This window comes from Lytechinus pictus, chromosome 2 (genome assembly GCF_037042905.1).
Source record: "Lytechinus pictus isolate F3 Inbred chromosome 2, Lp3.0, whole genome shotgun sequence".
Classification (NCBI taxonomy): Eukaryota; Metazoa; Echinodermata; class Echinoidea; order Temnopleuroida; family Toxopneustidae; genus Lytechinus; species Lytechinus pictus.
In genome coordinates, this window is record NC_087246.1 from 15,708,028 (window position 1) to 15,721,966 (window position 13,939).

At 33.8% G+C, this 13,939-nt stretch overlaps 1 long non-coding RNA gene across 1 annotated transcript; it reads left to right on the top strand.

Annotated features, from left to right (window-relative positions):
* The first annotated feature begins 1,543 nt into the window (after positions 1-1,543).
* LOC129274899 (uncharacterized) lies at positions 1,544-13,557 on the top strand. Its single transcript, XR_008585953.2, has 3 exons — positions 1,544-1,790; positions 10,841-10,970; positions 13,417-13,557. It is a non-coding gene; the product is annotated as an uncharacterized LOC129274899 (long non-coding RNA).
* The last annotated feature ends 382 nt before the right edge of the window (positions 13,558-13,939 follow it).

Consider the following 13,939-nt stretch of genomic DNA (forward strand, 5'->3'; position numbering starts at 1 on the left):
TTCACACTCCTGATAATCCAGATATCCGACTAGAAGAATATGGAGACCAGTAATTCTATGAATATCCATGAGGTATGTGAAGGCCAGATTAATCATGAATATTGATAAGTTGTTGACAGGCGTTTGTCCATCGTTGAGCAGTTGAACGAGTGTGAGGAACAAGCTTTCAGCTACTGGGGGAAGTGATCTAATATTCAAGAGAGGAAGAGCTGGAAACACGCAGAGCTTAGCATGCTCCAACCCACTGAGGGATGTGATGGCTTTACTATCTTGTGAATATTCATGAATAAAGTTAACCTCATTGGTTATAGTGGTGTATTGCTTAATGATTATCCATAAGCACAAACTGAGCCTAATTTCCTATTGGTGCTTAGTGACTGATTGCTTCATGAATATTCATGGAGAGAGCTGATTGGTTAGAACCAATACACTGTTGTATGACCAGCATTGAGTTGAAACTTCTGATTGGTTAAAAGTGCTGTAGTGCATGCCTACTGATTATTCATGACATATTGACATAGGCACCTGATTGGTTTAACGTGATAAACCATCTTTACTTATTAAATTGGTGAAAGCATTAGATTACACTAGAGTGCCATCTGTATCTTGGATGATTTAAAAAAAATTAGGTCCAATAACGTTACAAGTAATGAAATTAACATTTTCACATGATTGAAATCAGCAGCTCATATATATACTCATATAAAAAAAAAAAGAATGCCTAGGCGAGTGAGTCCAAAATAAAAGAGAGAGGTAGAGTGCGAGAGCAAGTAAAATATGTTATTGAGAATTCAGTAGAATAGAAGTTGAAAATACCTGTTACCAACTTGGTTAACTTGTAAGGTTTAATCATCTTCTGTTTTGGGTTTTTCAATTTACACTTATAACCAATTTGTATTTTATTTCCCATTCCAATATTTGTCTGTCTCTAAAGAAAATGATCCGTACAATATTGAATAACAGAAATAAAGATGAGAGATGCTATTTTTGTGTAATTGTTTTTTTTTTTTTTTGGGGGGGGGGAGGCATAAAATTATTGTTTTATTGATTATATTAATTTTCAATTTTGCTCTTTAAATTATGTTGATCACAAATCTGAACTTTTTAATTGCAAGAAGGAGATAAATTGATATTGAGTTTGAAACTTTGTATTTTTCTCAGGCATCAGATGAGTCCATATTTTAATGAGCAGAATGCTCTAAAATGTTAATATAAACTAAAACAAAAACTACATGTTTTAGTTCTATTATACCTGTGCAAGATCAGTAGGGCTAACCCTTGTGTCAAAGTGGGAATTGTACGCATAGCCAACGGAACAAAAAATAAAATGTAGCTTATGGTAAAGTAAAAAAAAAAAATCATAATTTCAAAGTTACTGGTAATGAAGTGATTAATAATGTAGACATGAAAAATTAGATTTACGATAAAACAACATTTCAAAGATTGATGGATCTGTCAGCATGATAAAGCAAACCTCATGAATATTCATAAGTAGTGTAAGCAAGCCTACGGGGTATCAAGACGCACAGGGTGATAGCCAAAAGACTCTCCATGCGGGAAGGGGATAACATCAACAAGGGGAAGGGGGCAACGTGACGCCTCTCAAAGACAGGCTCTCAGGATTATCCCGCTCACACTGATAGTCCTTCAGTGACTCGTACTGTTGGTGTCAATCTGATTCTATCCTTGCTCTCTCTATTTTCAAACTACAGAAGGAGCAGAAGCATGTGAAACGTTATGAGAACAAGAACAGTGCCAATTTTGTGACTGGACTAGACATAACATCGAAGGTGAGTACCAAATTTTTATACTTATTTGCTTCCATAGCACTTAACACTTACTTTACCAGAGTCCTGAGCATTCTTTTGCATTGCAGCATAATCATTTTGTTTATTTATAACCAAGTATATGTACATTTAAGTTTTGTTTTCTTAAGACAGTCCTGGCGAAGAATATGGGGGCTTTATTTTCCATTTGAAAATTGACATACACATTCTTGATTTAGATGGTATATTAGGGATTTTGAATTTCTTCAGAGTTCTGTGTTTTTTTTTTTTGTATATTAGAATATACTTATTGCACCCATGATTCAATTCAAAGTAGTAACTTAATCTGTATGACATTGAATGTTATGTGATTATTGTTCGTAGATAGTTTTGTACTTTTATATATTTTTTAATTACATTTTTTTAAAGCTTGCTCCGACATAGTAGTTATAAGCACAGCACCAGCTACTTATCTAATTTTCATAAACCAACTGCACCTTTATTGATAGAGTGTTATGTAAATTTTTAATTGATTATTATGAAGCTATAGGTCTTCTACGTTAGTTATTGTAAAGAAAGAAAAAATGCATGCAAACATGAACACTATTGCACTGTTCTTTCTCCATCCCACACTCTAAAATTGAAATGTTAAATTAACATTCAAAAGGTTTTAGAAGTGACAACCTTTTCTTAATGTATATCCAACCTTGCATGGGACTGAATCCAATACTTTAAGTGGTAAATACAACATATATAAAAGGTTGTCACTCCAAACTTTTAAATGTTGATTTATCATTCCGTTTTTTAGAGTACAAAATCATTTCCTAAAAATAATTTCCTATAAAGTTAAAATATTTACTATCATAGAATTACACAGATGCCACATTTTATTAATTATGTGATTTAATTCATTTAAATTTAATATGGGTACATTAATTGAATTGAATTGAATTGGATTGGTATGGTTTATTGAACAAAAATATCAAACAGGCAGCTCGCAGGCTGAAAAAGTTCAATTTACAAGCAAATAATCAACAGAGATAGTATAATTATACAATGGTGAGAGATAAAACATAAATTGAATTAACATTGATAAAATGCCAAATGCAATTGATAGAAATGATAATAAATTGATTTTCTACTATTTTGTTTGAAATCAAAATACAGAAACAAATGAATAGGGCTAAATGAACAACAATGAACAAAAGCAGAAAATGAGTGGTGTAGTTGAAGCAAAGGTCAAGTGATTGAATTCAAATAAAGTAAATCTGTTGTGTATAATTATATAATTAAACAGAATTAATATTACTTCGAGTTAAAATAATATCAAAAGAAATCTTAAGTAATCATACTTTAGATAGAATTAACTACATGTATTGTATAATTCATACAGATTTATTGTTGTAAAGCATATTCAGATGACCTTCAGGGTTATTTTTAATATTCTCTGAATCATTAGAAAAAAATTGATAACTTTTAGTAAATATGTGCAACATGGGAAAGTGTGTTTGTGTTGGGGGTGGGGGCTTGTCAGTGTTTTTCGTAGAATATTAAGGAACTTAAATTGAATTGATTTTCCTCCTTGTTTCCTTTGTAATCAACAAAAAATTAGCATTGTGCTGTAAATGACTAACACTGGAAAAACCATTATTGTTAAAACTAAACCACCGGTGTTTTACAGATTACTGCACCAAGCATTTTCCACCAGTGTTGATTTGTTTTGTTCATCATCTATTGGTGTTATTATAAATTATTCTGTTGGTATTTTAACACTATGTGGTGTTATTTATGTTTAAAAATATATACAAGTCTTTGGTGTATTTCTAACTTTTGAGGATTTGGTCCTCAGTATACACTGACTGGTGTTCCTCTCAATACCATAGTTTATCCTGTGTAGAGTTTTGTTTCATTTATCAGGTGCTATCATTTCCAAATCCTAAAGATCTCTAGGTTTAAAAAAAAAAAAGCCAGTGTATCATGCCAAATGAAAGGCTATCTTATAAGTTACAGTGGTATGAGTATATTTTTTTACTCATGTGAAAATCCACTTTTTATTAACTCTTTGCATGCTGAATTAATTTTGGGGATAATAATGACAATTGTTTTCATGTTATATTTAAAGATTTGTCTTAAAAAATTGGCACACCAACAGGGATGTATACCCTTCTTGCTCAAGTCAAAGCTTAAACAGAATAATATCTGTCAGATATTGAACACATGTTCATTTGGAAAATATCAACAATTGAATAATTACACTGAATGCTTGCACCTTCTACATTTCATTGGCAATTTTCATGAAAATGCAAAATTAAAAAAAATCAAATAAAGTAGAGGGGAAGTTTTTGGAGCATGTTGACTTCTGGGAGCACAATATCACGGCATAATTGAAGGTCTAGGGTATCTTGATGAGCTATTAAAATCTGCTAAAACAAGAATTAGGGAAATTAGATTAGGAGGCATTAGCTTTGGTGCCAGTGGGTCCGTCCCAAGCTACTACCAAGTAGTACGGTCTGTCATCGCAGCGCAGGTCTGCACAGCCGATTGAGCTGCAGAATTTGTAAACTAGGCTACGCCGATTGTTGATCATTGCATGCTGGTTGTTGTAGGACATGAACGTGCTAGCGGATGTGAAGTAGGTTGGAGCGTTCAATTTAGAGTTGTAGGCTTCATTAAAAAATTGTGTAAGTTGTTGATATCATGCAAAAAAATATATCTCTTAGTACTAAAGCCTTTCTAAAGCTTTTATTTGGTAAAGGGTCAATAATGTAAATTACAGCAGTATCATTTACATGTAATATTCAAATTTTCACAAAGAAGCAATGGTTGGAAAATTATCCAATAGCCCCCTATTTGTAAAAAAAATGAATATATTCAATTTTTTATACATGTTTATTAAAATGAAATAAAATCTGAAAGCTACAGACAAAGATTATATTCTGAAACGTTCAGCCCATTCCATGTTTGAGCAGTGATTTTATTTTAAAAAGGAAACCTGTTCCTATAGGCCCTATATTTTATTTGCCAAATTGAATTTTAGGTAATTTTTCACAATAATTTTTCCACTTTGTCCAATAAAGTTATTTTTATTCTGTAGGGCCTACACCCTACACATAACTGTTTTTAGAGGGTATAAAGTACACACACTTTCATATAATTTACCATACGACAAATAAAGGATGGGAATAGTGACTGTCACAGCCAAATTCAAGGGGATTTACCAAAACTGGAAACATTTTTTAGGTGTATGGGGACATATGAAGAAGAAAACAAATATTTTAAGATCATTTTAATGAAAGTTTGAGCCTGTAGTTGTGAAAGGGTCCTGCTTTCTAGACTCTCGTGTATGAAGTACATTTATCTTGCAGGGTGAGACCAGCAGCCAACTACATCTAGGCCTACAAAGTTCTGTGTCAGATAGAGGTCTGCTGCTATATATTGAGTCCAATTTGATTTGCTCTGTTTTGCTGCAAAGATTGTAATGATCATAATTATTTCATGTTTCATAATCAAAACAAGCCACGGTAGCTTTCCTCCTTTTCTAGAGGCTCTAGCATAGAATCTTGCTGAATAGTTCAGTTTGGTAGATGGTTTCAAACTACTCGCAGACCCCTGATCACCATGAATCACGCACGGTGCCTTCTGTCTGCATCCAATCCTCTAGGCTACTTGTCAAAAATTGATGATTTATAGAATTCTCAAACCCATAACAAGATGAGGAAACAGCTGCTCCAAGTCGGTAACTGGATCGGACCTTGGACAATTTTCTAATATTGAAGAATAGTTTGAAGATCGTCTGAACTTGATTTTCTCAGAAATGAAATTAGTCCATGAAGTCTGAAGTACATGTTGGCTTCTTTTGGTAATTATGCCAATATGTGTTGACTGATATTTTACTGTGTTCAATGCCAGAATGCCATTGTTCAATAATATGTAGATTGAAAACCATACACAGTACTCTACTTTAAGGATTAATGGAACTTATGGCTATGCAAGCATGCCTGAGGAAATTTTCAACTCAAGAAATATAAAAGTTATAGAAATGGTGCATTTAAAAACCAGAAATTATGTTGTGGATCTACAGGTCTGTAATGATGATAATCAGTTTATTGTCCCGGTACAGTATCCTAAACACCTTCACGCACCTTATAGCATAGCACTCTCTAGAGTAAAAATAAAGGAGTTTTTAAACAAATTATGGGTCCACATCAAGAGAAGTCTATGGTTGAAATGGCTTTAATAGCTGGATGTATATTACTTCATTCAAAAGTTGCATTGGAAGGAAATACACCTTGTTCGATATTATGAGGAAGAAGTTGCAAAATTTATTTGTCAGAGTAGATGTCATTTGCAAAAAACTGATAGATAAGGTTCTCCAATCTGGATTCATAGTGCAATTGTGCATTGACACTTTTTTCAATGTTGTTTCACTTCTCTCCAATTTTTACCATCCCCTGTGTATCACTAAGCTTTCTGTATGACAAGTTCTTTGAAGCAAACCATAGGTATCTGAAGAACTTATAAATACTCAAAAATAGTTCTAGATGTCTTAATTTTCATTCTAGCTTGTAGACACTTGTCTAGCCTATTCTGGCAGCCAGAAGTCTGGCATAGAGCATGGCTAGCTGTAGGCCTCCTATGTCAGCCAGGCAGGCGGCAAACCTGCAGTACAGGGAAACCATTGCTTGAAGGTAACGCCGTTGACAGTGATGTATTCTCTGTGCATTCAGATAATCAGGCCTTGCTACTTTGATAATTTGCGGGTTGGTTCCCTGTCTTATACTTCAAACTAAATTTGATAACTATCATGGTTTGCAAACACAACTCCCTTGTATTTCATTGTGTGAATTGTATGTAATGTATACTTAATCATATGATTTTAATGGTTAGAGGATATTAAATTGTCTAGGTATTGATGTTTTTAAAGTACTGATATTAATGCATAATTTAAGAAAAAAAAACTTTTTCTTGCAAGAATATCAATGATATTAACACATCCTAAGTATGGTAATGATATGCTGCTGGATTGTTCCAAAGGGTCGCCAGAAGTTTGCGAATTAATGGGGTTTTTTACGATACATAAAAATATGCATTGTTGGTGAATATCTATGCTGATGGCCTTTGAAAATCTTAATTGATTGTAAATTTTCTGTCTATTACACTTACATTATTCAATAGATAACCAAATTAGAAAAGCAGTGAAATGGATCATATTTCATCTCATTAGAATTATCTTTATTGAGATCTAGATCTTAATGTCAAGTGTGATTTTCGTCCAACGTACCCCTGGGATTTCCAAGTTGATAAGGGTTAAGATCAAAGACATATGACTTCTAAATAAGAAACATATTTAGCAATCTGCTCCTCATTAATGTATTAAAACAAGAACATGTTGAAGGAAGGGCATGTTAAGCTTTACTAATCCACTCTCATTAGTGTTCTCCCAAATATTAGAATTATTCATGTAATGGAAAAGGCCTCGTTAAATACCAATTTTATCAGTGTTAGGGATTACAACTGTCCCACATGATTTACGTGGTATACTTCTGTAGAATAATTCATTAGGAAATCTAAGAAGTTTTTGGTGCTGTAATACAGCATTGATAATTAAATGCTAGAAAATTGTAAAATGGATTATGAAAAAAAATAGTATTCTGCTATAATGTGTTAACTTCATTTGCAAGTTTTTGTCCTGAGAATTTGAGCTGTAAAATATCCTCTTGAGTAGAAAATTATAGGGCCTATTTTATTTTAAACAAGCCTGTTTAGGTGATATTTATTGTTTAAAAGGACAGCCAAGAGCTTATAAAATGAAGGAAAAATCGATGCATGCAGTTTAAATTCATAGTTAGAATTATTTCTCCAGAAGGAATCCTACATGTATATGAAGGAAATATAAACTGATATATGTATATGTATACAAAGAAGTACCGTAACAACTTAAAGTATAATGAAGGGTCTTATGACTAAAGAATTTCAATTGAGTACCACCTCATTTTTTTTTAATACGATATATATTGTCACTGATGTGTAGAATATAAGTTGATAGTCGACTCCCTCCTTTATAATTTCTGCAGAGTCATATTTTACTGGGAATTGTGTCAACTCTATTCTAATTCATTTTAAATGATATTAAGGATTTTAATCTACATGTAAATTATGAGTTATCTCTGTCACTCTCCTCAGCTGATCTGGATTTTAAGTAGAAATTTGAGAGTAAAAAAAGTGTCAAAATAAAATATAAATGGCATTCTAGATGAATTTAAATTTATTCATTCAAGCACTCAGAATGTATTCAAAGATAAAAGCATGTATATTGCCAAGCTACATGTAATTAGAAAATTGATAAATATCATTTCACAATGATGTTTTATCTACTTAAATAAAATGTTTACTGTAAAATATTTGCAAATATCCTTGTGACCTATATAATTAGTCTTTTGATTGATATATTATTGTTTGATCAATATCAAAGTGTATTTATAAAGATCCCTTTGACCCATTTTATTTCCAAGTGCCATCTGAAAATAGGTAATGAACAATATCCAGTATAGAGAGGAAGTCCAGCCTAGAGAAATTTTAGTTTTGATAAAAACTGGAATTTCATAATGTTTGTGAGAATTGATGACAGATAACTTTACAATTATTTTACATTTTCTGAGTCTGTAAATATACTAACAGCTCTTTTGCAATGTTTTGTTAAGGTTGTTGTATGCAATCATTCTTTTAGGTTGTAAAAATGTAAAATGATTTTAAAATTCATTCAGATCTTTGATAAGAAGTGTGATTTGTGTATTCTTGCAGTAAAATTTTTAAAGATCTGAATGAAAACAGTTTCATGTATGTAAGGTACCATGCCAATTGAGTGAAAAATCATCTATCTTTACTTAAATGGTTTATGTCACAAACTTGCGAAGGATTATGGAGTAGTTCCAGAGTTTGCTGATGATGCTGATCAATGGTGTCTGCGTAGCGTGTTACCTGTTTTTTATTACAGGAAAGTGGGAAAGAACACTTTCCGATGACCAACTAACATCCACTATCTAATATCAAATGAATATCCCAATAATGTGAAATTCCCCAAGCGAATCATCTCATGGGATATTTTTAAAATAACCATTTTGAATCAAGTGATCTGTACAAATGTCTTTGAGGTATTTAATAGTATAGTCAAAATTATTAATACCTTCTCTTTTCTATATTTTATGATATTGGTATACATCCACAGCCTCGGGTACTTATTAACCCTGTGGCAGGGTGAGTGGGTTGATGCTCTCACATACATCTTTCTAATAATACTACAATCGAAAGTATGAAATCTCACCCTCAGGCTGACAAGTCCCTATAGGCTTGCTTGATTAGTTTCTGATAATTTCCAACAGTTTGGGGTAAAATCTCGACACTCTGTAGACAAATTTGAGATATGAACTGTAATCTAATTTTCAGGTTTATTCGGAGCAGATGTTTGGAGAGGTGTGTTGTCAGAGCTGTTGCTGTCACAGAACTTCATTGCATGGATGCATGCGTGAGTGAGTTGTGAAAGTGTGCCCAAGGCATGGAAGTTGATCAAGAAAGCGATTCATGTCTATTGAGATTTTTTTGCATTGTTTCATGAACAGCTGAAGATAGATAAGGAAGTATGCAAACAAGAAATTGTTTGTTGGATTAAATAATTTTGCATCATAATCAAAGTTTTGCCAACTTTCGGTAGAGATTCAGGATATCCCAATTAGAGTTGAACTACATGTAGGTTAAAGACTACAATCCTAAATGCAACCATGGAGCTAATAGCTCCATGATGCAACTAACTTTCAACTTGCACAAAGGTGAATAGGTTCCCAGCAGGATAAATTCCTTGAATCCACATATCCAATTATTACTAAATGCTGTAGAGTAGCATCTCAGTTACTGTTTGTCATGAAGTTTCAGGAATTTTTCTTGAGTACTTACTATAGAAACTTCAAAATTACCTTATTTCTTGTAATAAGGACATCATTCACCAGTCCATTTTTTCATGAAAATATAACATCGATTATGTGAATTTCCTTTGCATTATGGATTACTTGAATTTCCTGACTGATTTTGGGGGTGAGCAGTTGCTGAGCCCTACCATTTGAAAGGAAAAATTATATAAAAGAGACCTGAGGCAAAATCGTTTTTGATAGATCCTATAGTGAGGCCTAATTGAATTTATATGTTACACTTCTTGTGAATCTTTGTGAAGGAAATGACAGCATACTGCACCCTGAAACTGAAACTATACCACCTCGAGAAAAAAAAAATGACTGAAATATTCACGTGATGGAATATTCGCTTAAGGAAAGATTTGATTCACACCAGCCGTTATCTAATTTAGAGCTATCAGAAGACGCAATCGCAAGGATTTGAAGCTCGTAATTGACCAATGAAAAGAGATTGGAATGTGAGTAAGAGTGAGTGGAAGGGTTATGAGAGAGATAAATTGGGCTTAATTTGGTTCGTTTCAGTAAATGGGCGAAATTATGTTATCAGGAAACGTCCTTACAAGCACAGTCGCACGCTTGGAAGGTGTTGGATGCTTCGTGCCTTTGCAATGTTTGGAAGAGGTTTAATCCTGTAAATCTCGGCGAAATTAAGATTGTCATGATAACTTAAGCAGGTATAATAGAGAAGTATGAGGAAGCCTGAGGCAGATAAGTCCTGTTGATAAGTCTCTCTTTGTAAAGGGAAGCTATTGATTAGCTTACTTTTACACCTAGACCTGCTTGAAGAGTGTTTCCACTCTCCCACAGTTGTTTCCACTCGCTGAAATTAATTTCTGTCTTATGGAACTTCTTTCCATATTTCATGCTTTATTCAAAATTTACTTTGGATATTAAATGAAATTTTCCATTACAACTATAATAAGAGTCTGTAGCGTAAACTATGCAAACATGGCAAGGTAGACATCAAGAAAAGTAGGCCCCTCATACATATTTTTTGTTCTTGATCTCAGAAGATCAGTGTCTGAACTAAAAAAACAAAAAGTGGTCTTACAGGTCCTAGCTGTTTTACTTTCATCAATTTATTTCGTTTAATTATTTTAAATTCTAAATCAGGAAGCTCGCCAGAAAAGAGCAGACAGAGCCAAAAGATTTGGCACAGCAAGCAAAGATAAAGCTGGAGAGGAGAAGGAGGAGCAGGAGGAGGATATATCAAACGTTATATTAGCTCCAGGATCTAAAATAGGTAAGATGATTTCTTCCATCATTGTATATTTTTTTATCTCTTTATCTCTCTGACACTGTTCATACTACCATCCTAAAACAAGTTTAGTGGAAACTAGTTTAACTGTAATGAGAACGGTCGATGCGGTCTTGGAAGCAATCTTCCAAACTGGTTCAGAAAACCACCTCGCGATGTAGTTTTGAAGATCGCTTTGCCTCATTAAACTGGTTTTAGCGTAAGTGAGGACACAACCGTTCTTCGCACATTTCGTTCACAATACTCCATACACTGTATGTGGAATGCCTACGCTGTGGTTTCAAATTTGGCAAGAAACATGTCAATCCACTTTACGTGAAGTGGTTTTGAAAACCACTTTAGGGTGATCAAATGGGAACGCTAGCAAAGCGATCTTCCAAACTGGTTTCCTGAACCGATTTCTATTAAACTAGTTTTAGAAAGTATAATGAGAACAGTGTCTCTGTCTTCCTTTCTCTGTCTCTTTTTCCATCTCTCTAGAACAGGTATATGTACATTTAACCTGTTGGAGACCGAGCCTACATCAGGCTGGAGGCTATGGGAAAAGCAGAATCATTTAGTCTCGAACAAGTTAAGATGCCTCTTCCTTCCTTTCTCTCTCTCTCCATTTCTTTAAGACTCTTTTTACCTCTGTTTTATTCCCTTTTCTCTTTCTTTCTCATGTTTTCCTATCTTTTTTTAAAATCTTCAATCCCTTATCTTGGTCCTTTCTACTATTGTGCCCCTGTTGTGTCTCTCTTTCTCTCTGCCACTCTCCCTTTCTGCCTATATCTTGCTATCTACTTGTTCTATTTCTTTCCATCTTTCTTAAACAGTCATTTTACTTCCCCTGTTTTCCTACCATCTACTCTCACACTTATTTACTCACTCCTAAACCCATAATTTCAATCGTATGAAAGGTTATTATTATGCTATGAGAAGGATGACCACACTTCCAAATAAAACAAGAAAATTTTCAAATTGAGTAGATTTTAAACATGTTTTGTAAGTTTTTAGAACAGGTAGGAGGGGATTAGAGGGTGAGACAAATCAATTGTCATGAACAGTAAACCTGATAACACCTTCAAAATAGCAAGTCTCCCTAACATTTAAATGCTCAATAAACCATGTCAAAATTGTAGATTATTTAGATTCTATGTACTTATAATACAAGGTCCTGACAAGAGGTGAGTTTATCACTGCTAGAAATGAGCAGACCCTACATTATATCTCCCAAAGGTGGGAAAGAACATTAAAAACATTGAAAGCAGCGTGCGACACTGGCACCAGTCTGGCGTCTCAAAAGAATGGCTCTCTAAAATTGAAAAATGGCTCTCATGAATTATGTGTGTGGGTGTGTGTGTGTGTGTGTGTGTATTTTTTTGGGGAGGATAACAATAAGAAATAACAAACAGCAAAATAAATTCAAGGTTTTTTATTTTTGGGGACCAGTAAATTTTAGGTTCGGACCAGTAAAAAATGAAAAAAACTGGGTATCTACTGGTCCGACATGATCAGGTCGGACCAGTAGAAAAAAAAGGACTAGTGTGGAGCCCTGTTGAAAGGAATATTGAGTTTAAAAAACATCCGAGTCAGATGATATAATTTTATATGGATAGCATGATCATTACTTGCTTAAAAGTGAACCTAGTGAATATGGTAAAGACTTGTTTGGGTAACCATCCCTAAGTTTTTACTTAATCATTTGAAATAAAAGAAAAGTTTGCAATTTCATCAATTGTTTATTCCATCATCTTGAAAATTTACACATTGATTTGTTATTCCAAGTTCATTTTCATGAAAAAAACAAGAATTTCTTTTTCACCGTAAAATAGGAACTTGTAATAACAGGTTTCTCACCTTTAAAACCAAATACTGACCTTAGGTTGAACTCTTTAAAAAGGGAGTAACATGTTAAGATCTTCACAAGATAAACGGGATGTGTTGAATAGTATAGGAGAAAATAAGTGTCTTCTGAGTCATTTTTTATGGGCCATAAACAAAGATGAATATTGACATTATTACTGTGGCAGTGATAGGAGGTCATATGTAATGTGGAATTTTATGTAGTTTGATTCAGATTAGAAGTGACTTCTTGCTTTTAAATTCTTTCTGATGGACCAAGTTGTAAAAACTGTTCTTGATTGAAGGCAAGTTCATACTCAATATTTGACCTGCCATTGAGGCCAGAAAAAAGCATGTATCTGAGATATCTGAGATGTGGGAATTTGTGAAACAAGGCCTGTTAAAATATCAGTTTGAACTAGGCACTACGCCTATCTTCTCCTTTATTTTAAGTCCATCCAGGGCCTAATTCTTGAAAATATGACATCTCATAGCTACATCATCAGTATCCCCAAATTACTATGAGAGAGTATCTTTCACCGTTCCATCTAATATACTTTGTATGACTATGAGTAAATTTTATTTTTCACTATGTTCTTGTTATCAGATGGTAGTTTAGTTCGTCTAGAAGCAATTCATATGATAGGAGTGGATGACATGAGTACTCAGGATATCTTCAGCTATTTCCAAAGCTACGATCCATCCTCGATAGAATGGATCAATGACACATCATGTAAGTACATATTCATTATATGAAGCCTATGTGTAAAGACCGCACCAGGGAGACATTGAAAACGGGATATATTGACAGGTGGTACTGAATTAATTATAATAAAACTCTAATACCTAAAATCTGATATTATAATGTAAACCCTGTGGAATATTGAAGAGACCTGTTAGAAATTGCTTTCCCCGACAGATTAAGCTGGAAGGTAATGTTGGACTGTGGATCGTTATCTTCATGCTGACCTAAATGAGATACCTATTTTCTTTCTGTTGTTACCTAGTGGGAGTGGATGTCCTACATACCTGTACAACCCTAATCAAATTTGCATTCAGACATTACTTAATGTAACAGAAGGCAGGGCCGAGATGGCCGGTGGCCACCCAACACCTCGCCTGACCACGTT